Source organism: Fukomys damarensis, unplaced genomic scaffold, assembly GCF_012274545.1.
Source record: "Fukomys damarensis isolate Sample0158 unplaced genomic scaffold, DMR_v1.0_HiC HiC_scaffold_25, whole genome shotgun sequence".
NCBI lineage: Eukaryota > Metazoa > Chordata > Mammalia > Rodentia > Bathyergidae > Fukomys > Fukomys damarensis.
Genome location: NW_022900937.1, coordinates 15,133,503 through 15,159,350, shown reverse-complemented (window position 1 = coordinate 15,159,350; position 25,848 = coordinate 15,133,503). Strand labels below are relative to the sequence as shown.

The following is a 25,848-nucleotide window of genomic DNA, read 5'->3' as shown; positions in this document are numbered from 1 at the left end:
GGGCGGGGGCGAAGACATGCGCAATCGATGCCCGACGCCGGAGCGCCGATCGCTCCTTCCCTCCCAGTGTCTTGTCACCGCCCTCGCCCCCTTCTCTTCTATTTCCCTTTTCTGTCCCCCTTCTCTTTCTTTTTCTTTCTTCCTCCCTTCCCTCTCTTCATTTTTCTTTTGCCTGCTTTCAGTTAAAATGTCACCTCGGAGAAGTCCTGGTCCCTTGTCTCGAGGGAATTCTGCCCACACCACCTGTCCCTAGACTTAGCTAGGGGAGGGGGTCGTTAAACACGCAGAGAAGATTCCCATCTTCAAGTACTGCACACAGGGACCTTTGAGAGCAGGCTGAGGACCTACACCCTTTCTAAGGTTCTTGTACTGTGGAAGGATCTCCTCTCCCCCCGGAAAAGATTGGTGGGTACTTTTTTTTAACCAACTTTGGGGCGGGTATAACTGTTTTCAATTTGATTTATATAAATAAAAAAAATAGGGGGCCGGGGATTTAGCTGCCGACCTCACAAGCTCAAGGACCTGAGTTCGTTCCCCGGTACCTAAATAAATAAGGCATTATCTGCACCCCAGCCCTTGGGACACTGATTTTTATGAGTGAGGCTTCGTATGTGTTATACTCCTCAGCACTGAATCAAGGTGTGGTGGCTGTCACTTTTTTGGTCCTTCTCATTTGCACTTTATTAGGAAGAATTTCTTATGAGTCCCACTTTCCTAACAAATGACAGTAGTAATAGCCAGTACTTGCATAGTGCTATTCTGTGCCAGACACAGTTCTGAGCACTTTACAAATAACATTTAAGCATTGTAACAACTCTAAAGGTGGACTGTGTTATTCTAGTTAGGCAGACAGATACTAGTAGGCCTGAGGGATGAAGAATGTATTCCAAAATAGCATGCATTGCTAGTTAATTAAAGAAAAATGTCGATGTATAATACATTTGTATAAAACATTTATAACCATTTGTTAGGTCTCAGATGTAAAATGATCCCACAGAGCACAATGACACTTTAAGGTTATACATTGTGAATGGTCCTTCTGATATCTGTCACCTGGCCATCTAATGCCAGAAAAAAGCACAGTGTCTATAGCCCAATGATACCAGGAAGGAAACCATGTGCTATTTAAGACTGTGTCTGGGGCCAGAGATTTAGCTCAGTGGTGCTGTCGATTGCCTCGCAAGTGCAAGGTCCAGAGTTTGATCCCTGTTAAAAAAAAATTATGTCTGATTTATTTTATGTAATATTATGGTCTTAAGGTGCATCCATTTACCTACAAATGCCTCAAGTTTATCCTTATTTATGGCAGAATACTACATTGTATATAAAAACATTTTCATTTATCTGTTGATGGGTATATAGGCCATTTCCAGGATTTAGTTACTACAAATTGTGCTGCTATAAATAGGGGTATGCATGTATCACTACAGTATGATGACTAAATCTTTTGGTAAGATATCTAGAAGGGGAATAGCCGGTGTTTAAGACTAGAGGAAAACTGAGGCCTAATTGGCCTCTGTGAGCACAAAGGAGAAAGGCCACATTCAGGGGTGACTGCATACTGCAGGTTCTAGAGAAAAGTTAAGGCAGCTGAAATTAAGTTGTTTACATGAGCAGGTACTAATGGCCATTGAAAAGCAGATGAATCTTGCGTTATTTTGATTGCTTGTACTCATGTTTGGGTGAATAAAGGCAAGATGAGCCAGACTGAGGGGAAGAGAGCCTCCTGGCTGTCCACAAGTAAAACTGACTTTGTGCCTTTTTGTCATTCATCCTGGTTCACCCCTGGGTCAGAGAAAACAAAGTAGTGGGTCCAGGTCCTGGAACAAGGCCAGCAGCTTTACTGGAGCTTCCTGTCTGGCCAAACGCAAAACATTTAAAATCAATCTGCTGGTCTCTTTGCTCTTCATTCTCAATGTAGATCTGGCTAAAAGCCCCCACCAGCAGCCATGCGATGGCCTCAACATTAGACTGCTTTGAAATTTCTTCTGTGAGATTAATTAGTCCACCACTCTTAATCTCAGTCTCAGGTACAGTCTCTGGACAGGAGCAAATGCAGACAAACTTTCTGCCAAGCCGTAACACACATCATCTGGAGTCCAAAAGCCAATGTAGTCCTTCCTAGTAGAAACCTCCAGAGCCTGATCTTGACCAGTTTTCTGGCACTCTGAGCTCTGACCAGAAGCTCCCATACAGTACAGCCTAAGGTGTTCCAGTGCTAGTTTTTCAGCTAGCATTGCAGAACTTTTATAAACTCTTCCGGCCAGAAGAGGCTGTTTCACAGCCAGTTCCAAAGGCTCTTGAACTTCATGGTCAGGTAATGTCCAGCAATAATCCCACTCTTGGCACCAAATTCTGCGTTACTTTTCTCTTGTCGCTGAGACAAAATACCTGACACCCAAAATTAAAGGGGAAAGGTTTATTTAGCTCACAGTTTGTAGAGGTTTCAGTTCATAATTGGCTCATTTCAAGGCAGAGTGGCACATGATAGAGGGGTGTCACAGAGTAGAAACAGTTCATGGTGCCCACATGGTAGGAAAAGCAACAAGGGAACCTTCACAGCGTCTTCCTGCCCATTTTATCTTATCGAGACTACTGGAATTAGTGTGGTGCCAAACCAATTAATGCACTAGTTTAGTAATCACATGCCCTTAATCCCAGCATCATACTCTAGCTACTTATGACTGCATGAGGCTTTGGAGAGACATCTAGACCAAAACCATAACATCCACCAAAAGACTTCAACATTTAATAACCAAATTCAGTAGCATAGCTGGATACAAAGTCATCACTCAAAAATCCAAGTCAGTCCTATACACAAATAAACTCACTGAGGGAGAAAGTACGGAAACAATACCTTTCACAATAACATCAAAGAAAAAAAGAAATATCTAGGAAGCAATCTAATAAAGGAAGCAAACGACCTTTACATTGAAAACTATAGTACTCTGAAAAGATAGAGGAGGATATCAGAAAATGGAAAGATATCCCTTTCTCTTGGGTAGGAAAAACCAAAACAGGGAAAATGGCCATACTTTCCAGAACTGTTATACAGATTTAATGCAACTGTGATCAAAATACCAATAGCATATCTTGCAGAATTATAGAAAAAAATTAGAGTACTACTCTGCCACAAAGGATAAGGTTGAGACATTTCTAGTTAAATGGATGCACCTCGAGACCATACTGTTAAGTGAAATAAATCAGACACATGTTTAAAAACTGCATTGTTTCTCGGTGTGAGAAATTGAAAAGTGTAAATAAGGACCAAAATGTATAATAGATATTGATTGAGAAATGGGGAGAAAATGTTCATATGAGAAGTGGAACAAGGGATGGGGAGGGGAGAAGGAAAGAAACATCAAGAAAAAAGAACAGAAGGAAAAAATGGAAACAAAGCTTTTGCAAATAAGGAAGGGAAGAGGAGTTGAGGGAAGGGAGGGGAATGAGGGGAAAAAAGCAAGATATGTAATGTACAGGCACAAATTCCCTATGATGAATGAGATCATTATGTGTATCTGAAATGTATAAAAAAAAAATCAAACGTCTGAATTGCCTGGGGTTGTTTCTGCTTCCTCTATTCTATTGCAGTGGTCCACATTTCTGTTTTTGTGCCAGTACCATGCTGTTTTTATCACTGTGGTTTTGTAATATAACTTCAAATCTGGGATTGTAATACTACCTGCTTTGTTTTTATTACCCAGAATTGCTTTTGCTATTCTGGTTGACTTCCGGTTTCATATGAATTTTTAGATTGTTTTCTCTAGATCTGTGTAAAGTGCTGTTGGTATTTTGATTGAGATTGCATCAAATCTATATCAAATCAATTAGTTTTGGCAATATAGTCATTTTGACTATATTGTTTCTGCCTATCCAGGAATATGGGATATCTTTCCATTTTCTGATGTCCTTTTCTTTTTTTTTTTGGTACCGGGGATTGAACTTGTGCTTGCAAGACAGGCGCCAGAACCACTGAGCTAAATCCCCAGCCCCCTGATGTCTTTTTCTGATGTCTTCAATCTCCTTTTTCAGAGTGATAAAACTTTTGTTGTAGAGGTCTTTCAATTCTTTAGTTAGTCTAATTCCCAAGAATTTAATTTTTTTTTGATGCTATTGTGAATGGTATTGTTTCTATAATTTCTCTTTTACTGAGTTCACTGTTAGTATATAGGAATGCTACTGAATTCTGTGTGTTGATTTTGTATCCAGCTACATTACTGGATTTGTCTATTAGTTCTAGGAGTCTTTTAGCTGCACTTCACTCGAGCGCTTCCTCAAATCTCTGACTGATAAACCCTTCTTGTGTACTGGCTCACTCTGCAATTTCATTTTCTTCATTCTGGGAGTCAGCGAACTTACAAATTTCTTCCACCGGGATGGGATGGGTTCCTCGTTTCAGCCTGGTGACAGAACTGGCTAGACTGCCTTGTACAAAGGACTCGCAGGGATTGGGTCCCTCCCTTCCTGTCTGCGCATCTCACCACCTCAGTGATCTTATCTCAGTTCTCTGAACAGACGCTTCTCAAATGCCTCAGGTTTGTGCACAAGCTTTTCTTTCTGCCTGCCTTGTTCTCTTAGCCAGTGTCTGTTTCCTCCCACCACGATGCCCTATATTTCTCTGTTGTAGCACTTAGTGAACTGAAGTTTCTGGACTTTTTTTTTCTGGTGGTATTAGGGATGGAAGCCAGGGCCCTGAACATACTACACAAGCTCTTTACTGCTCAGCTACATCCCTAGCCTGATTTGTTCTTTGGGATCTCTCTACCAATGATTTGTGAGTTCCTTCAGAGTAGAGTCTTACTTTCATCTGGGTTTAAATTCATGCCTGGCTCATTGTAAGCTTCAAGTGTCACTGAAACTTCTATATGAATGAGTGTAAAGTTGTATTTTTATAGAAAAAGTTACACTGATTTATTACTGATTTACGGAGAGGATTCTGCGGTCTGCTACTAAAGTTTAATGCTCTGGAGATTTTAATTTTTAGATCTTGATTTTTTTTCCTTAGAAACTCATATCAGAGGTCTGGAAAATGGAACTCAACTTAGGAGGGGTCCTTAAGTGGCATAGGCTATGTCACATCCTGTGAATGGAGAGCTCATCACCGTTAGGCTGTTACTACTGGTTAGTAACTTAAGCACAGTAGTATTATCTCCCTTACGTGTCAGAAAATGGAGGCCAGCCAGGGATTTAGCTCAGTGGTTCAGTGGCCTGCCTTGCAAGCGCAAGGACCCGAGTTCAATCCCCAGTACCCCCCCAAAGAAAAGAAAAGAAAATGGCAGGGGAGTGTGTTCCATGTTAGATTTATAGGAGAAGGAAGGCCACGGCCTCATGTATTCTCTGGTCTCCAATATGCACCCTGTCTTCCCAACCTATTTTTTTGGTTTTATTTTCAAGTACAGACAAGATAGCCAGTGGCTTCACATAGGATTTCACAACTGGAAGGCACATTAAGTATTATCTAGTGTGGTGGGTTTTATGAGAGAATCATTTGGCAAAGCACTGGCTGCTTTTGTGCTTATCACAATGGAGGTAAGGGTTCCTGAAATTCAGGAGAAGGGGCCCAGTATGAAATGAAAGTCCTGCTGTCTGTGGGCCAGTTGTGCTGCGAAGAGTCTCTCCTTGACCAAACTCTAGCCAGGATCCTCTGAGCCCTCATCTCCACTAGGCCACAATCTCAGCCAAAAAAGATGTGAACCAACTCTGAAATCATTTCTAAGAGCTCAGGGCCACATCCCTAGGATGGCCCTACTTTCCCTTAAAGTGCTTGCCTGTGAAAATTCAAGGCTGCCAAGATAATTTATTCTTTATTCCAGTCACTACCTGTCGAAGGGGCCTCTGTCTTGCAGCATCTATTCCAGTTAGCAAACCAGGTGAGCTTCAAGTGCACCAACCCATTTCCACTGTCTGAAACGTTTCACTTCCTTGACCGGGCTCAAGACATTGCCCTTCACACTGTCCCTCTACCTCCCTTTATTTCTTTTTATTAATTTTTATGTCTTAAAGTCATTCATTCATTCATTTAGCAGAGTCTCTTAAGTTTAGACTGATTTTAAACTCACTATGTAGCCCAGGCTGACCTCAGAACTCAAAGTGATCCTCCTGCCTCAGCCTCTTAAGTGCTGGGATTACAGACAAGCACTACCACACCTGGCTTCCAATGCACTTTAAAACAACCAGTTACTTCTGCCAAATTCAAATGAAGCCCAGCTCTTCTCACTAGGGTCTAGCAGTATGAATCAATAAAACCAAAATGCATATTGAACTATCCATTCCAAAAATGGCCTTAAGAATCAGGCCCTTGTTCTGAAAACAAGGTCTTACATGTATGCTCACATACTGATAATTCATTGAGCTGTACACTTACAATCTGTGTACATTACTGTTGGTACATTACACTTTAGTGTAAAAGTTCATGTATAATAAAAACCTGAAAAAGTGACGAAGGATAATTTAAGAAATATTAAAATGGTATTAAGCAGAAAAAGCAAAAGATTCTTTTTCAGATTGGCAAAAACAAATATACATATGAAGAATGTGAAAACATGGAGGAATAGGAATTTGGTGTGATTACAAGTGTTTTTCAAAAGGATGATCTCCCCCTACCCCCCGGGATTGAATCCAGGGGCTGCCTACTACTTTGCTACATCCCCAGCTCTTTTTTATTTTTATTTTGAGACAGGGTCTCCGGCAAGAGTCGAAGTGGCAGCCCTCCTGCCTCAACCTCCTTCAGTGCTGGGATTACAATCATGCACCACCAAATAAGTTGTTTTTGAAACTAAAAAGTTTCCTACTGAAACCTTTTATTCTGTTTGTGTTGATGTGCAGGGAAAATGGCTTTCCCATAACTCACTGTTGCCTGGACTCAGGGACACCAACTTGTATTGGGGCCAATTTGAACCTAAGTCAAACTGCATTTTTCTCAGATCTATTCAGTTGATACGTGGTACTTCACCACTGTGGTGGTGGATACATGACTTTACATGTCATTAAATGTCATAGACATAAATACATATACACACACAAGTGAGTACAAGAAAACCTGCAGCGAGCCACGTGTAATGGTGCACGCCTGTAATCCCCAACACTATGGGAGGTTGAGGCAGGAGGATCACAAGTTCGAGTCCAGCCTGGGCAACTTAGTGACTTAGTGAAACCTTGGGATCTCTCTGTATTATTTATTTAATTATTTATTTTTAGTTTTTGAGACAGGGTCTCATTATGTAGTTGAGACTGACCTGGGATTCACTATGTAGCCCAGGCTGGTCTCAAATTCACAGTGATCCTCCTGCCTTAGCCTTCCGAGTGCTAGGATTACAGGTGTGCGCCACCACACCTGGCGGTCTGTATTATTTATTAAAGCATGTAAATCTATTATTATCTCACAAAGGTATTTACACATTTCCATCTGTTGGTACCACCCATGGAACCTGCATGACTGGCCCACCCGATGGCCTATACCTCCTGAAGGGACTGTCCCATGTCGCCTGATGGGACAGTCCTGCACCTCCCACCTATCGTTGAAACCACCTGACAGTGAGACATGTGAACTACAGCCCTTTTTGATAAGGGATTTAAACATTCTCTAGGTTCTCCCAGACTGCTCCTTACTTTCTTAATTGAGCCCATTTATGACTTCATATACCTTTGTCTGGGTCCTGGAAGTTGCAGTCTTCTTTTTTATTTATTTATTTATTTTTGGTACCAGGGATCAAACTCAGGACTTTGCACTTGTCAGGCAGGTGCAGTGCCACTGAGTTAAATCCCCAGCCCTTGCAGTCTTAACATTGCAATTTTTAGTTCTGACTTCCCTGTCTCCATTCCATTTTTTATTTCTTCTATCATACCTCTTGGGGATTCAACAGTGAGCACATTTGTCCCTTCTGTCATCAAGCCTGGGGGCTATAGGAAGGTGGATCTTTATCCAATCATGACACTTATGAAAGTGTAATTATAAATCACAGTCCTAAGAAGAGGGGTAAACATGGTTAATGAAACCCTAAAGCAAAGAGACGTGCCCTACATTGGAGATCCTCAAGGAAAATATCCCTAGAGGAAATATCCCCTGTGCACTGAGGTGGGGAGCCGGCAGGTAAGTGAGATTGCAGGAGAGGGGCGGATGAGGAGGAAGCCCGGGAGAGTGGGGGCAGTCAGGGGCCAAGGGCAAGGTCCTGAGCTTTAGTTTTAGAGCAAAGCCTTTTCACCAGGGGAGGGTAGTGACTGTCTTTCTGGGGATACAGTGGAGGAGTCTGCGGGAAGGGCAGAGTAGAAGTGTTGTGGAGAGAGCCGTTAGGAGCCCTGCGGGGAGACCTAAAGGTGACTTTGGTTAGGGTGATGGCAGTGGAGAAGGAAAGGATTGGCTGGTTTCCTCAGAAGGGGTGTGGCAATTTGGAGGTAAAAACCCAAGACCCAGTGAAAGCCTGAATATGGGGCAGAGAATGGAAAGTTTCAAGATGAAATTAAGCTTGATAGCATGTGAGTTCTATTAACCAGGCCAATGTTTAAGTTTAATTGCAGTGGAACATTTTTAAAAGGAAACGCCAGCTCTCCTGTATGATGACGAGCCTCAGGGCACAGCTGCCTCTAGCAAGACGCAGTTGCTTCAGTACCATGAGCCCCAGACTCGTCTCCGGCGATGGCTTCTGGGAGAAGTTTACACATCCCAGGTTCAAGTCCGTGGGTGGCCAACAGCATGGATGCGCCCACCATCAGAATCTCCCTAGCATTTTTTGTGGCCAAGAGAACTATTTGTAAAACTGAGCCACCACAGAGAGGCGGCTGACCTTAGAGTGAGAGGCTGACAATAAGTTGGAGAATTTTGGGAATCCAACCTCAGGAATGCTGGCCCTTTCTCCACTTGTGGCTGTCTTTTGAACTGTAGGGTTTGGCAGTCAGTCAAAACAAGTAACTCTGGGTGCGAGGGTCAGCAGAGTTCAGAACAAACAGTCCCTGGCTCACTGCTTCAGACTAGATGTCTCTCCCAGGCACATCTTGGAATCGTTGGCCTTTTCAGTTAGGGGAGAGTCTTTGGTACAGTAACAATCTACACATACATTTTAAAAACATGCTTTTCTATAATGAGGCATTTATTGGGAGGGAATTTCCAAGATTCCTGATTTGAGTCTCTGGTACCAAGCAACCTGGTGACACCATTTGGATGTCCTTACTGAAGTCACTTGTTGAAATAAGTGGGATTTGGAACACTCAGTGAGATTCTGCTAACAAGGGTCGGATACCTGGCCTGCCAGCTCAGCTCCACAGAGGGGCAGTGTGTGTGTGTGTGTGTGTGTGTGTGTGTGCACGCAGTGTGTGACTTGTGCCACTCAGCATGAGGCTCAAGGCTCACAGACAAGGAACATAACTATTATGCTCCCACCCTGGCTGCTTTTCTCACTCAACTCTACATTATGGGAAGGGAAAGAACGAGGGAAGCAAACTAGTGCTGGATAACTATTCCAGTTAACGCTCCTCCGGGGAAGTTCCCAGACCTCATGACTGAACCAGGCCCACACCACACCCCTGACTTCATCACAAGCATCGACCTTGCTCAGCCTTGGCTGCCCTCTGATTCGCCAAGTGCGTAGAGGGGAAAAGCGTGTGTGAAACAGTAATGCATGTGTGTGGTAACGACTTTGTTCACTGCCATATGATGTATGAGTCACTCTAACTCGATCCCATTCCCATTTCACCTGATGGCCTCTCAGGCAAGCTGCGCTCCATCAGGTCCCTTGTGTTATCCCGTTCTGCTCACCCCGAACACACCTTCCTCCTTCCCCAGGGAACATTCGCAAGTGTTACCTGTGTGTTTAGTTCCTATTGAGGCTTTAGAAGCTTGACCCCTTCCCGCTGGCTCTCCCCTTACTGACCTTCCCTGACTCCAGCCTCCAGGAACCATCTTGGCTGTGCCGTGCTCGGTCAGTATCCCTACCTCCACTAGGGTTGTGGGCAGACGTGTAGATCCGTCCAAACAGTGAAGTAGGAACAAATGCTATCCCACCATATGGCGGAGGACATCAACACCCAGAAAGGTATGGACAGAAGACTACCCAACTTTGGAATTTACTGCTTTTGACTCTGTAATTCAATGAATCCATTATTCTAATTTTAGCTGAAAAAAGCAAAATGTATCACCCATTTACTTGGGTGGTGCAGACTGAAGAGACATAGTTACAGAATTAATATAGATAGTAAACTGGGGTACAAGACCACTCCCCTCCACTCATCTGAACCTGGGCAATGCCCCAGGGTCAACCCTCCTCAACTCTCCAATCCTTCTGCTAAGGCCTGCCAACCATAGGCAGAGATCAGAAAGAGTCCTTGGGCCTACTGTGGAAGATTCCAAAATCCCAAACCAGGACACATGTGTGCCAGACCTGCTGGCATGACCTGCAATGACCTTTCCTCACTTGGAGCTCGTTAAAAGCTCGTGCCTATGGACTGCATCTCACACAGACAACTCTAAGTGAATTATGGGAAAGGACATTCACAGTAGATACAGGTGACAAGACTCAGCACCCTGTCAATCACTCTGGAAGACCCAACGGGGGGTGTCCTAGACCTGGCCCAACATTTTAAATTCTTAACCCTAACCCATTTCCATTCCTGCCCCATGAGCCCACGGGCTCTGAGTGTACCATCGTCTATTTAAACTTCACTACACATCTAATTCTTTGCTGCACACAAGAAACCTAGAAACCTGGCTGGGACCCCATCGCTCACAGCAACAGAATTAGTGACACTAGCTTAAATAAACCTACCCTCACTGGAAGCCAACAGAAGAAATTAGGGGCATTAAACACTGCCCCAAGGGTTTTAAATGTACCATCTTTGGCTACCATAAGAAGACATCACAGTCTGGGTGACTTAAACAATAAAAGCTTACTTCCTCACAGTTGTGGTGTTGGAAGTGATATTAGGGTGCAGCATGATCAGATTTTGGGGAGGGTGCTGTTCCTGACTTGCTGACAGCCACCATCTCCCTGTAGTCCCAAGAGAATGAGGCAAAGAAGGAAGGGGACAGAGATGTACCGGCTCTGCTTGTCTTTCTTCATCTTCTTCTCCCTCCCTTTTCCTTCTCCTTTTCCACCCTTCTCCCTCCCGCTCCGTCTCTGCCTTCCCTTACTCCTTTTTCCTCCTCATTCTTCTTCTCCTTCCTCCTCCCCTTTTCCTCCCCCTGTTTCTCCTTCTCTTTCTCACTCTTCCCCTTCTTTTTCCCTCCTTCTTTTGTTTTTGAGTCAGGGTCTCGCTATGCAGTTCAGGCTGGCCTTGAACTCACTATGTAACCCAGGCTGGTCTAGAACTCACAGTGATCCTCCAGCCTCAGCCTCCCAAATGTCTGAATTACAGATGTGCAGCACCGTGCCCTGCTTGTATGTCTCTTCTTGTGAGAACTCTAGCCCTGTCACAACAGGCCCATCCTTATGATCTCATTTAACCGCAGTTACCCTCTTAAAAGCTCTATCTCTAAATATAGTTATATAGGGAAGTAGGACTTCGACACATGAAGTTTGCTGGATGCAGTTGATCTACAGCATGTTTCAACATTCTGAGGTGAATCTCAGAATTGGAAGAGAACACAAAGATCATCTTTTTATTAGCACATTCCTTCCTAATAACTCATCACTGTTCAGCCTCTTCTTCTGAAGAGGGGGGGTGGGTGGGTATGGGCATCTTTCTGTCTCCATTCTGTCTTTGGGCTCCAGGAAAGGTTATCCAACAAGACTTCCACTGATCCTTTCAAAGGTCTTTCTTGCCTGTGGATTGCTTACTCCCACAAATGCCTCAGGGATTCCTTGGGGTCCTCCCTACCTCAATTCCAAGATGTTGGCTTCCTCCTGAGATTCAAAACTCGGTTGGCCCAGCTGTTCTTTCCACATAAAGGAAAGGAAACCACCAAATCACAAGGCAGCTTTTCTTATCCTAGAGCCATTGACTGTCTAGGTGAAGAGGGCATTGGGAAACAATTCCAAGTGCAGGCCTGTAGGATTCTCCCCACTGATACTAATGACCTCTAAAAGCATCCTCCATGGTACGATGTCAAAGACGTCAAAGAGCTTTTCTTTGAAAGACCGTAACTTTATATACTCCTCATTTTTCTCTTGTGAGGCTTTTTCCTGTTAAGTTGTTAGAAGTGGACTCTCTGAGAAATCTTAAGAAGCTCTTACCATAATACTTTCAAGAAGCTTAAAGTGCAGCTACATCAGCGGATATTTCTGTGAAAGAACAAGAGTTAGTGAGTGCCTCTTTGTGTGTGTGTGTGTCTCATTTTGTACCCTAGGCTCTCATTCCCCTCACCCTAGTTCTGCCTTGCATTTCCCTCCCAGGGAAATAGAAAGATTCAATTATATAATGTATGGAATGTTTGAAAAGTGCCTGGCACACAATATGCATTCAATAAATGTCAACTTTTTTCTTTTCCTCTGTGCTAGTCAGGTTTCTGTTACTGTAGCAAATACCTGAGATAATCAGTTTATAAAGATGAAAGGTTTACTTTGGCCCATGGTTTCAGTTCATAATTGCTTGGTCTGTTGCCTTTGGGCCTGTGGCAAGGCAGCACATCATGACAGGAAACGTGTGGTGGGTCAAAGCTGCTCACCCATCTCCCCTCATTGTGGCCAGGAGGCAAAAGGAGAGGGGAAAATGAAAGGCCATCGTCCCAATATCCCCTGAAAGGGCACATCCCCAGTGGCCTAACTTCCTTTCACTAGGCTCCCCTCTCCTCTCCTAAAGTTTCCACCACCTCCTAATAGTGCTAGGGGTTGGGGACCAAGCCTTGAACACATGGATTTTGGAGGACATTCAAGATCCAAACTATAGTGCATTCTAAAAATACATTTTTAAGTTGAGTGTGATGAAGCACACCTAAAATCCCAGCACTTGGGCAGCTGAGGCAGGAAGGTCACAGTACATTCAAGGCCAGGCTGCATTACACAGCAAGACTCCATTTCAACAACCAAAATAAGACAAAAATGAATAAATACAGTTTAGGAGGAACTAAACCCTTAACACTTAAAATCCAGATAATGATAGCTAACATTCATTTAGCTCTTAGGTGCTGAGCATTCAGTTAATAGCAATTATTTACTGAGCTCTCTGTAGGCATCATGTACTTTGTATGCATCATTAATAATGCACTTAATAGTTTTACGAGGTAAGGACTACAGCACACTGCACAGGAAGGAGGAGCAGCCCACCTACCTGCCCATCCCACTTCTGCCAGAGTCAAGCTACCAACTCCTACACCTTGGTTCTCTCAGCACAGGGCAGCAGAGCGGACAACCAGAAGATCGACCTGATTGAGAATGAGCTCGACACTCTGGAGGACAGTTTCACTCCAGGACAGAAGTGCTATCCCACTGCAGAGACTGGGTGAGAGACAGACTCGGAAAGGGTGAGGGCTGGTTAGACAGTAGATCCCCTGAGGCCCTCTGAGAATCTCAAGGTCAGACCAGGAAGGTCGCCTGGTCTCCCGGCCTGCATTCTGTGCCAGGTTTTGTGGGTGTAACCTTCAGAGGGTGTTGGACTGAAGGTGGTAGCACTGAGTCCAGGGCTCTGCTTGAGCTCTCACACCACTGCCCACCTCCAGCACAGACCAGTCAACATCTGGGCTACCTACATGTGTACACTAAAATTAGAGAGGGTGGTACATGAATTGTTCTTACTGTCCAGTCTGTATATGATGCCATTTATACACGATGCTAAGTTTCCTACTATAGCCAAAGAGACATAGTACTGTCAGTTGGCTTTCTCTATATGCCAATATCTGGATTCCCTGGGGATCATAAACGATACTGTGGCCCATTCCCAAAGAAATGGGTGCTGCGCCAATTAATCTGCAACCTCCCCTCCCAAATAAATGGGGGTATGGGCCGGGGATTTATTTCAGTGGTTCTGCCGCCTGCCTCAAAAGCACAAGTTCCTAAGTTCTATCTCCGGTACCAAAAAAATAAAAAAATTTTTAAAAAATGGAGGTGGCTAGATCCTGGGACAGAAGAAAAGGCCAATAGTTAGTCACACTCAGAGGATATCTCTGCAACCCAATTTGTTCAACCAGCAAACCCTTGTGCAGAAATCAAACAAACAAAAAATAGAAATGTTAGAAGACATGGGCTGGGGATTTAGCTCAGTGGTTCCACCGCCTGCCTTGCAAGCACAAGGACCCGAGTTCGGTCCCCAGTACCAAAAAAAGAAGACAAGGCAACAAAATGTCTCCAAACGCTCCACTCATAAAGGGGGAGAAAATCCAAGGGAGGCGAAAGAAGAGACGAGACAGGAAGTAGGGAGATCTTCTTCAAACGGGGAAGGGAGCAAGAGATGGAGGGAAGGGGTAGGAAGGAGAGGGAAAGGGATAGAAAGAAAAAGAACGAAGGGAAAATGGTGAATGAACCTAATAAAAAAGAATAAACAAAACGTTGTATGGCAGAGGAATTACTATTACTCCAATTTAAGACGAAGGATTGAAGGTAAGATTAATCAATTTATTTAAGATCACATCGCCAATGAAGATGCACAGAACTAGGAGTTTGGCTCCAGAGTCAGCCATGAGAATAAAATCAGGGAATAAGAAAGGACCTGAAAGTGGTCAGAGAAGAAAAGCATACATTGCTTTTCTACCTTCTTTGCCAAAAACAGTTGTGTGATTTTACTTCCATTTTCCAAATGCATCTTGTGAAATATGCACATGACTTCCTGTCAGAGGAGCTCAGGAGTGAAATATCTTGCTTAGGGGCAGTAAGAATCTTTCAGCAGATGGCCACACATGCCCATGTAAATTCTCTACCAGTCATGAAGGCACCACTAGAGTCAGGGACTCAGGAGTGTCACTCTCCTTCCAACTCTGATCCGGTGCTGACCGCCTCCTCACACTACTTTCTTGGGACAGGAATTCCTCAGAGTGCCCCATATGCACGTAGGTGTTATTTTGGTTTTATTGTTCTCTACGTATTTAATACGCTTTGCCTTTCTAGCTGTATCACAGTTACAAGTTTACAAATAATGCCATGTTAGGATATATTTCAGTGCATTCCAATTTAGTCAGCTTAGAAGTCCGGGAGATATATTCATTTCAACATACATAAATATAAATCCAAAATAGGTCAAATTAGAATTAATTTAAAGATGTTTTGCTGAAACTGAGTAGCTGCTAGCAACAGGAATGTGATGATGCTGACGGCAAAACTTCAGCGTGCCATGATGTTTCTGCCTTGCAAAAGGCCTAAAAGCAATGGAACCAGACAACCACGCCCTCAAACTGTGAGCCAAAATAAACCTTTTTTTCCTTAAGTCGTTATCCTCAGGTATTTTGTCATACTGACAAAAAGCTAACACAAACGGTGATACAGTATTAATCTAATTCAGGGTGAGTAGTGTAGTGCTGGGGACTGAATCCAGGACCTCCTGAATGCTAGGCAAGCACTCTAAAACTGAACTACAACTCCAGGACTGAGTATAATTTTTGATACTATATAATGACATATGTCAACATTTGGACACTGGTTCAATAGTTAGAAATCATTTTAAGAGTTTTTTTTTCAATTACTGAAGAGGAACAGCAACGCTCAACAGCAAGGCCACACACCAAGAGGGCCTAGGGGAGACTTTATTCAGGAGAGCAGATCCCAGAGAGGGAGAGAGAGAGAGAACAAAGAAAGGATGGTCCATTTATTGGTTTTGGGCTGGGCTATTGCATATATGTGAGCAGGCGGGCTACTTTAACTTACCGCAGGCCAGGTTGCCTTTTATGGACTTAGCCTTGCAGAAGCTAAGTTTCATTTCTCTAAACTATCACAGCCTTGGGAAAAGGAAACTTAAGATAGTGGTATGGAGTCATGAAGAACCCGGAAATGCGGCCGTAATGGTGGCGTCAGGTCCCTAACAATTACTGTGTCCTGGACCTAAATTTGAAAAGTTGCCTCAGCATTTTTTATTTTTTTTTTTTGTATCAGGGATCGAACTCAGGACCTTGCACTTGCAAGGCAGGTGCAGTGCCACTGAGCTACATCCCCAGCCCACCCTCTCAGCTTTTTTTGCCCACTAAGGGATTAGGGACCTAAGTCTAGGCTTAGATCAAATTTGAGTGCCCCCTCTAAGACTATCCATCAAGTGCTACACATGTCTCATCTTCTTCTTATGGCTAACTCTTGGCTTTGGGTACCAAGTCCTGAGCCATCTTCCTGTGATTGTCACATACTGTGCTTTCCCTGCAGTGCCATTAGGCGCTCGCCTATCTAGTTCCAGCTCTGCTACTTACTAACTGTGTGAACTCAGGCACATCACTCGGTTTGCTCGGCCTCAGTCTCCCCATCTGTAAAACGGCCATAATGCCATACACACTGGTTGCTCTGTGGGGCTGTTGGGAAACTCCAGTTTGATAAAGCATGTGAAAGTATTTTGAGAATTAAAGTGCTAGTCAAATGTAAGTTGGTAGTAAACCAGACCTTGACTTTTTTTTTGGGTACCGGAAATTGAACTCAGAAATTTGCACTTGCAAGGTAGGCGGCGGAACCACTGAGCGAAATCCCCGGCCCTGACCTTGACACATTTCATAGTCACTTTATGATTCGTTCCATCAAAGACAGATAAAGAGTATCATCCAGGACAGGTCAATGCATTGGACCTACAGGAGCATGAGATTCTTACTTTAGAGGATTTTTCCTGCCTCGTTTCTTTTAACTGTAATATGTCACATTAAAATATCACAGTTCTTCGTGGTTTTTTAAAAAAATCTATTACTGATAGAAATGAGAAATCATTAGTTTGGAAACCAAAATTTAAAAGTCACCCAGAATCCTACGATCTGAACATAACTGTATTTTTCCCAATTCAGTCTAGATGTCATCCATACAGACAAAAGTTTAAGATGGTACAATGACAGCGGACATATCACTCAGTATTTTGTTTGTTTGTTTGTTTTGGGTACCGGGGATTGAACTCAGGACCTTGCACTTGTGAGGCAGGCGGCGGAACCACTGAGCCAATCCCCTGGCCCTGCCACTCAGTATTTTGCTCTTTTCACTTAACGTTAAGCAAGCATGTCTCTACACTTCTACATAGCCTCCATACTCATCATTATTATTTAATGGCAAAATAATATCCTGTGAACCTAATTAACTATGATTCCCTTTGGGTCAGGACTTAGATTGTCTCTGGGGTTTTATGTGGCTGCTACAGGTATTAATGCTACAACAGACATCTTAAATACAGCTTTTTGCCCCTCTTGAAAGATAAAGTCTCTATAGTTAATATGTTAATTCAAAGAGTATGAAAAATCTTTAGCAGTCTGGAAAATTTATTGCTATTCCTTTGCAGCAGGATCTTACAAATTACAATGATATTAGGCAAGTTTGATTTCACAGCAAAGATTCCAGCAATGAGCAATTTATAAGAAAATTTTACTAATAGGTACAAGTGCTATCTTTTAAAAATGCTCTTTTTGGGCTGGGGGTAGCTCGGTGCTGCTACCTGCCTCACAAGTTCAAGGTCAGGAGTTTGGTTCCCAGCAAACAAACAAACAAACAAACAAACAAATGCTGTTTTCATTTCCACAAAGAGATGGCATTTTTCAAGGACTGATTCTTTTTTTTTAAATCTTATTGAGTTTATTGGTACATTTTAGGTATACAGTATGGTTACATTCATCATTGGGATCTTGTACCTTTACATGACAGGTCTTAGTTCTCCTTTTTTCCCCTGCCCTCCCTTCACCCCCTCACCCTCCCCTATTTACAAAGACTTTGTTTCCATTTTTTCCTTTTCTCGTATTTTTTCTTGTCCCTCATTTCCTTTCCCCTACCCTTCCCACTTCCCCTACATCTTAGCCCCTTTTCTTTTTTCTTTTTTTGGTTGTTTAAGACAGGGTCTCATTATGTAGTTGAGGCTGACCTGGAACTCACTATGTAGCCCAGGCTGGTCTCGAACTCACAGTGATTGTCCTGCCTCAGCCTCCCGAGTGCTAGGATTACAGGCATGCACCACCATGACTGGCTTTAGCCCTTTTTCGAGGACTAATTCTTAAAGAGACAATTTGGGTACCAAAGAGGGAAATCTACATTGCAGGTAGTGTCTTTGTTGAATCTTTTTTCTATACCAAAGATGCAGGAGAGCAGGCTGGTACCCAACTTCTTTTTGAGGGTGAAAGCAGCAAGGCCAGCTCCCTCACTGCCAACACAGCCAGCCCTGAAATATCTAGTACAGTGGATCCTATCTGAGATAGTTTGTATGTCCTTGCTGGAACTCACCAACAGACAGTTTCAATGTTGCTGAGCCATAAACCACCGATACACATTAAGGATTCGGACTATAGGTTGGCCGCATGCATGTTGATTACCATCCAAGGACTGGCATCTCAACTCAGTCAGAAGGAATCTTCAGGCAAAGAGAGTCTGGTGTGATGTTGACAGATGCTCAGAGGGAGCCGGGCCTCTTAGCTTTGCCATCCGTGTCAGTTCCACGGGGAACGCGAGTGGAAAAAGTCCACTCCAGTTTTCTCAGTTTTAGGTTGCCATTTACCTCAAAGAACTGAAGTGAAACCTGCCCATCAGAATCCTGATGGTCCCAGGTATAAGAGACAATTATAATGAGGAAAGTTTTGGCATAAAAAAAATCAGATACCCTTTTCACTATTTCATATTTGGTTCAGATACTTTTAATAAAATATAAAAGAGCGGCTGGGGATTTAGCTCAGTGGTTCCATTGCCTGCCTTGCAAGCAAGTGCAAGGTCCTGAGTTCGATACCCAGTACCAAAAAAACATACATATATGTGTGTGTGTGTGTGTGTGTGTATAAAACAGAGACAACTTTGATAAATTTCAAATCAGTGGCAAAATAAAAAAGGAGACACTTTAGTAAAAGAACACTGTTGAAAGTTGCTAAAATGATGTTAGCAGAAGTGATTTTTGGTATTAGAGATGTTAAATGTACCCCACCCTGGCTTGTCCTTTATATATTTACCCTTTTTTTGATAGAAAGATAGAGTATGAATGGGGGAAACCCTTATTTCATCTTTTTTTCTTTTTTTTTTTTTTTTGGTACTGGGGATACAACTCAGGCACCGGAACCACTGAGCTAAATCCCCGGCCCCCTTATTTCATCTTAAAGACAACAGTATGGAGCAGATATTGTTACTGTGGTTTTCATTTTACACACGGGGAAAGAGACTCTAAGATGAAAAGATCTTGCACCGAGGTCATACAGTTTAGAAGGGTATCTTGATTCATTCAACCCTGTCTAGCTCGGCTAAGCATTGGCCCTTCCTCAAATTGAACTTGACCAAAGGTTAAAATTCTAATACATGGGCCACAAAAGGAGTCTAGGATACACTATATAACAAGCATTAGAGGGTCATGAGTGGTGCTGGAGAGAAGCCCTGGATAGAGATTGTGTGAACAGCAGATGGCAGTGGTGTTCTTGAGGTCCAGGCTGTGCCCTACAGTCCTTGGACAGCAAGTTAAGTACGTGAGCACTACAGAAGGCAGAGCAACATCTCATTGTCTCTGATCTGTCTCCCACTCTTTTCCTCTGCTGTGGAGCCAGGCCTACCATCTGCCTTCTCGTAGATGTTTTGCATTCCCTGCAGTGCATCCTTGAGGGGCAAGTGGGGGAGAAGACCAAGCAAGAGGATTCAGGCATCACTGACAACGGAAAGGCTCCCACCTAGGACCTTGGGCTTGCAAGGCAGATGTGGTGCCAGTGAGCTAGATCCTTGGCCCCTACATTCTTTTTTGGTACCAGGGATCAAACTAGTCCCTTATGCTTGCAAGGCAGGCGGCAGAACCACTGAACTAAATCCCTGGCCCGGCCCCCTAGATTCTTAATGTGATGTGTGATCCTGGCATGGTGTGTGCCTTCGCTGACCCTCCGTATCCTCAGTGTGGATTATAATGGGCACCTGCCTCACAGGGTCATGGAGATGGTGACAGGAACACGACATATCCAAAGTCCACAGAAAAGCATGGCGCCTGGTCCACACTACATGCACAACATCTGTTACTTAGTATCATCGTTCTTTGTAGAAGGATTTAGCATTTACAGCAGACTTTCACGCCTACCATATCATTCCATCCTCCCGCCACCTTCTGAGATATAACATTACACCCACTTCACAGAGAAGGACACAGGCTGAGCTGGCAAAAGTAAAAATTAGCATGAATCTTAAAGTCAGAGAGATTGGAAGCCAGACTCTTCTGAGGTATTTGTACACATTACTTAATGATTCAGGTCTCACTTTCTTTGTAAAAAGGTGGTATTATTAGCTGTCTTGTGGGTTGATTATGGTGAAGTAAACTGCAGTACATACCGAAGCCATGTGGTGTGGCTCCTCCTACATATTGAACAACTAAACTGTACGAAGGACGTCTCAAAACATATAGAAAAGTTACAAGGTAGGCAAGTTATAATCTTATCACCCGGATATAGCCTTGCTATCACCGTGATGCATTCCCTACCCACCAGCACCTGTGCCAAGATAGTATTACCTTTGCGTAAGCGCTTTTGTCAAGGGGCTGCAGCTCAGAGAGGCGCAGAGCTAGGCCAACCTGCAGCCAGGCGGCCTCCAGGACCTGGCCTTTCTGCTGCACTGTCTCAGTAATGTCAGAATTTAAATGCCTTTGGAAACTTGTAGGAAAAAAATTTAGTTTTTCCATTTGAAATTATACACTCACATTCAAAAGCTGTAAAGAGCAGGGCGTGGTGGCACATGCCTGTAATCCCAGCAATTGGGAGGCTGAGGCAGGAGGATCGCTGTGAGTTCGAAACCAGCCTGGGCTACATTGTGAGTTCCAGGTCAGTCTCAACTACTTAGTGAGACCCTGTCTCAAACACCCCCACTCCAAAAAAATCAAAAGAAGTAAAGAAAGAAAACAGATATAGATTAAATAATATTATATAGTTAAAGGCTGGATTTTTTCCCCTCAGAAAAGTCGTGCTTCATGTGGGAAAAATTTTAATTTCTGTACATTTTGTTCAGTTCACATTTGCTAGTAAATGTTAAAACATGGGTAAATTTAGTAAAAATCAATGAATCACTGGAAAAATTGATTACAATGAAAATTCAGAGGACCGAGTATTTGGTTACACTGATTTTTGCCATGTGGCAATTGGAATACTGCTCGCTAAACTTATATACATACTGGATTGGTTAATACACCAATAAATGAATTTACTGAATGTTGCCATAAATGAAACGATCTTCCTCTCTGTGTCAGTTAATCTTGATTATCAGTTTGACTGGATTAAGAGACTCCCGGAGAGGACTGGGTTGTGAGAGCACTAAGCTCATTAATGGGAACGGAGATCACATCTGAACGGAGGAGCAGTCGTAGGGCTCGACACAGGAACCACATAGTTCCTGGAGCCTTCCTCTCTGGTGCTCTTCTCTTGTGTTGCTCACTGGCCTCCATGGGATGAGCAGCCTTCTTCTGCCATGCCCTGTTTCTGCCTTGGAGCCAGCTGGCTATGGGTTGAAATCTCTAAACTGTGATCCAGAGTAAACCTCGCCTCCTTAAATTGTGGGTGCGGGTATTTTGTCCTAGCAATGAAAGCTGACTGATAAAATGTTTACAACATTAAAAAGGGCTGGGGATTTAGCTCAGTGGTTCTGCCGCCTGCCTGGCAAGCACAAGGTCCCGAGTTCAGTCTCAATCTCCGGTACAAAAACAAAACAAAACAATTACATGATGTCAGATCTTCAGAGTCCTGAAAACTTCCTGAGACAGATAATCTGGCTCTAGTCATGGTTACCCATCACAGATATAGTCCTACTCCAAAGCTACTGATTGTGTGCTTGGTTAGAGAGAGCTGGTGTTTCCCTGTGGCTGCTCAGGGTCAAAGCTCACTGCCCACAGGTCTTGAGGTCTGAAGACCCAGGCTTGGCTACTCATGGGCCACAGAACACTAGCCATGGGGGGGTCAGCCTTGAGCTGATTCCTCTTTGCTACGGGAGGATAATTCTGATATTTGGCCTGCCTTGTTCTACCATCACTGTGAACACCAAAGACAAGGTGTACATGTCCTCTGAGAGTAGAAAAGTGCTGGACGGATGTTAGCTCACTGCTAAGAAAACAAACTGATCCTGTGTGCTCCGTGCAGTGGAGGCAGGCAGGAGGGGGAGAGAGCTTCTTGGGGAAGGTAGGCCAGGCCTGCTCTCTAGAAAAGCATCACTTGTCACCTAGCAAACTGGCTCCCCTAGCTCACCAGCTGGTGAGAAGCAGGCAGCACTAGCACTAGCCCCTCTCCACTGGTCACTGGGCCACTTCAGGGGTGAGGTCAGGACCGAAGCCGGTGAGGCGGAGCGAGGAGAGGGAGTCTGAATCCTGCCTCGGTCAGGCTCAGTCTGTCCTCCTCTATCCAGACTCCTGACATCCCTCACAGCTCCCCACACGGCTCAAGAGGGGCTGGAAGGGTGCCTGCTGGCCAGAGTGAAAGCTGCTGGAGCAGGGCAAGGAAAGAAGCAGCGGGTGGGACCTGTGGCTGCGAGCTATGTGATGCTCTAAGCCTGGGAACATTAAAGACACAGTGAGAGGTGGGGAGAAAGTCCTGTCTGGGAACCCTGTTTTCTTCTCTTCCTCTTTTTCAAGTGTAAAAGTGAAATCATCACAGGAAGGAGACGTATAAATAACAGTGTCTTTAACAGGAAGCTAGCCATCAGCATTGACTTGCAGGGTTTGAATGGGCGGCAGGCGTTCCAGCTGCAGTCAGGAGCCCTTCCGCTGCTAAGTGCTGTCAGGCAGTGTTCCAGGGCCTGGCCTCACACGCAGGCCACTTGCCACCAGCCAAGCGGTGAATTTACAGCCCACTCATTCGGGTTTGCCCTCTCTTTTATGGGTGGATCAGCAACAGGGAGGCACTTCTTCTGAAAGCTCATCCCAGCGGGGTGCGTGGTGGTGCATGTTTAGAATCCCAGCACTCCCGGGAGGTTGAGACCAGAGGGCTGCAAGTTTGAGTCCAGCCCTGGGCAATTTAGCAAGACTGCCTCAAACAAAATGAGGCAAGATAAGATGGAAGGGATGGGGGATGCAGCTTAGTGGGAAGGCCCTGGGTTCAACCCCTAGTACCGAAACAATGCATGAATACACATTCCTCTCAGCAGTCCTTGAGGGCTGAGAGCTCTGGGTACAAACTCTGAGGCAGAGCATTCTGAGGTTTACCCAGTCTAACTGTGCTGACACAGTGCCCCCAGCTCACCCCTCAGAGATCTGGTTCCACAGAGCCTGAACCCCAGTTCCATGATTTAGAACCGGGGCTGGCTGGATTAAGACTATTCCAGGCCCCAGGGTCTTCTCTAATTATGAAGGCCACATGCCACATCATATCTAGCACACTAGAATATACTCATATTTCACATTAAATACATAATTTTTACCATGGGAAAGATCAAAAGGGTTATTATTCTTGCTTTTGAAATTATTTAGCTACAAGTATTCATTTACTGCAGGGCTGGCTGGGCTCCCCGGCCTGTCATCACACGTGCGCAGGGAATTTTACACGGTGAGAAAATCAAACCTTACCATTATTCCCAAAGAGGGAGTTTAGAAATGCTAAATTTAAAAATGAATGAAGTTGACGTAATTATGTTTTATGGACATTTAATTAGGAATATATTACTTTCAGTTTTATTCTTTTCTGTGTTTTAGATCCAATAAATGTGTGTGTGTGTGTGTGTGTGTGTGTGTGTGTGTGTCTCGCGTGTTTTCAGAGGCCTTTGAAAGGCGCTCTTTGGCCGGGTGCCTGATCGGGGTGGTGGTGGTGGAGACTGGGACTGACCTGCTGGCTCTGTTTGTGGTTGTTGAAAGCCCTGGCCAAGATGTTGGCCTGTCCATCACCCACCTTCCAGCCCCTTTCTGATTCCATGCTCCTGTGTGTCTGCCTGTGCTGAGGCTGTGGCTGGTATTAAAACTGGTTACAAAGCTCCGCTCCTCCCTTCTTACACCAGACAGTTCATGAAGTCAGTAACTTGATAATTCTGAGGGCCATGGAGAGCAGTCACTCAGGTACCTGGCAACCTTTTGCCTTTCGGTTGGCTCCGGCCTTTTCCACCTGGTGCCCACCCTCTTGTTCTGCATCCTCCCAAGGGCCTGTGCCTGCAGCGCAGTCACCCCACCCAGGGCAGGGCTCTAGGGAGCCCATACCACAGTGGCCGCCTCTCTTTGCTGGCTGGCTCTTTCTTCAACAGCAGGATTTCCACGCAGGCCTACATTGCCTGGCCCCCTCACATCTGCAGAACAACATTTTTCCTGCCCCTTTCCACAAGCTTGAACCTATGCATCTTATCCCTGCACCGCCTCCTGGGCAGAAACTGCCTATGGGCATAGTCCAAGACAGGACCTCACCGTCTGTCAGGACAAGGCTTTTGCTTGCCTTTTAGCATCTTCTCACCAATAGAAAGCAAGATGAATCAGAATTCTGGCTCTATTTCCCTTGCTCCTGCTCCTGCCTCTGGGCTCCTTTGACCCTTTCATCTTCTACCTACCTCCATGGGACTGATATGTATCTCCTCAGGACAGCGGGGGAGACAAGCTAGGCCTCTCCACTCCCAGTCCTGGGCTCACTCCTGCCACTGTCTTTCCTTTCTAGCTTTCCTCAGGGGAGAAATGCACTGCCCTCTGAATTTCCTGCAGCACACAGAGGTGCTTTACCAGCTGAGGTAGGGAGGCCCCACAGGGTGGGAGGGAGGTGTGTGGAGAGAAGAGCAGCTCCTCCATTAGCCCCAAGACACAAAACAGTGCCCAGTACTCTTTGGGGATCCATGGAAAGACTTCAACTTCTTTCAGAATCAGAAAAGAAAACCCTTTTAGGTCAAAGAAAATGTCCTATTACATCAATATATTTGTCTTATCAATGCAGAGGTAAAATAAAAATTTAAATTTAATTTTTTTAATAGAGAAGGAACCCACAATGGCAAAAATACCTAAGGACTACATTAGTCATAAGACAGTCCTGGTGGACAAGAGGCTTCTCACCGAATTTTATATGCAAAGGTTCTCGGCATGGTCAGTTGTGCTACCAGAGTGGGAGACTAGGCTGTACCTCCTAGCCTACAAGTGACATTAGTTCTGACAGATAAACTAATTAAAAAAGCTGGTTCTACCAGGCTGGCCAGAAGGTTTTTGGGTGTAAATATCCAGTCTTTTTCTTAGGGGATTTCTCTTAAGGGGAGAAAAATAGCATAAAGCTCTGTCATGGTTTAGGATCAGACTGGCTCTTCATCTCACATCAAGGAAGCAGGCTTGGGGACACTGCCCCGCCCTAAACACCAAAGGTGACAGGAGAAGTGAGGTCAGGAGGGCCATGGTCTGTGGGGAAGAAGACTGGATCTCCCTGCTGGGAGTTCTTGGTTTTCTCCTTTGGGTTGCATCCCAGTGACTGCTCAACCCAGAGCTCCCTAAAAGACCCATGGCCAATCTATCAGAGAGCCCAGGAACCTTGCATGGCTTGTCTTCAAACTGATGGCCCTTATCCCATGTTCATGAGAAACTGCAGCAGAAGATACCATGGGATGGCGAGAAGTGTTGAGCTTTGCACCCAAAGAGCCCTATGTCCCAATCCCAGTTCTACCCTTTCCCACTCTGAGTCCTCTTTGAGCCTCTGAGCCAATGTTGTTATCAATTAAAATGGGGACAATATTGCCTAACCACTTAGTTGCATTAAATAAGATGAGTGCTACAAAGCCCATAGCAGCGGTGGAAATTTGGGATTAGCAGTCTGAAAGCAGGGTCTACAGCATGTGTCTCTAAGCTGGGTTTTCATGCCTTACCTAATATAAAGAAATCTTTATAGCTTGTGTCAAAAATGCTCTGCCTGCCATATAGCAGAAGCTCCTTTCTCTCTCTCTCTTTTTTTTTTTTTTTTTTTTTTTT

The 25,848-nt window shown here is 44.4% G+C and overlaps 1 protein-coding gene and 1 long non-coding RNA gene across 4 annotated transcripts in view; one reads left to right on the top strand and one right to left on the bottom strand.

Moving 5' to 3' along the window:
- Positions 1 to 25,848, bottom strand: part of Lactb (lactamase beta) — a 56,279-nt gene that overhangs the window by 16,651 nt on the left and 13,780 nt on the right. The gene's annotated exons all lie outside the window — the stretch shown is intronic.
- The window catches only part of LOC104874202, a 35,363-nt gene continuing 9,540 nt past the window's right edge, over positions 26 to 25,848 (top strand). The window contains exons 1-3 of one of the 3 annotated variants that reach the window (XR_783679.3): positions 26 to 405; positions 5,814 to 5,870; positions 13,254 to 13,365. This is a non-coding gene — a long non-coding RNA (uncharacterized LOC104874202). Of the gene's footprint in view, positions 406 to 4,404; positions 4,536 to 5,813; positions 5,871 to 9,740; positions 10,026 to 13,253; positions 13,366 to 25,848 lie in introns of those variants that run through there. The other 2 variants (XR_783680.2, XR_783681.2) reach the window with 2 other exon arrangements.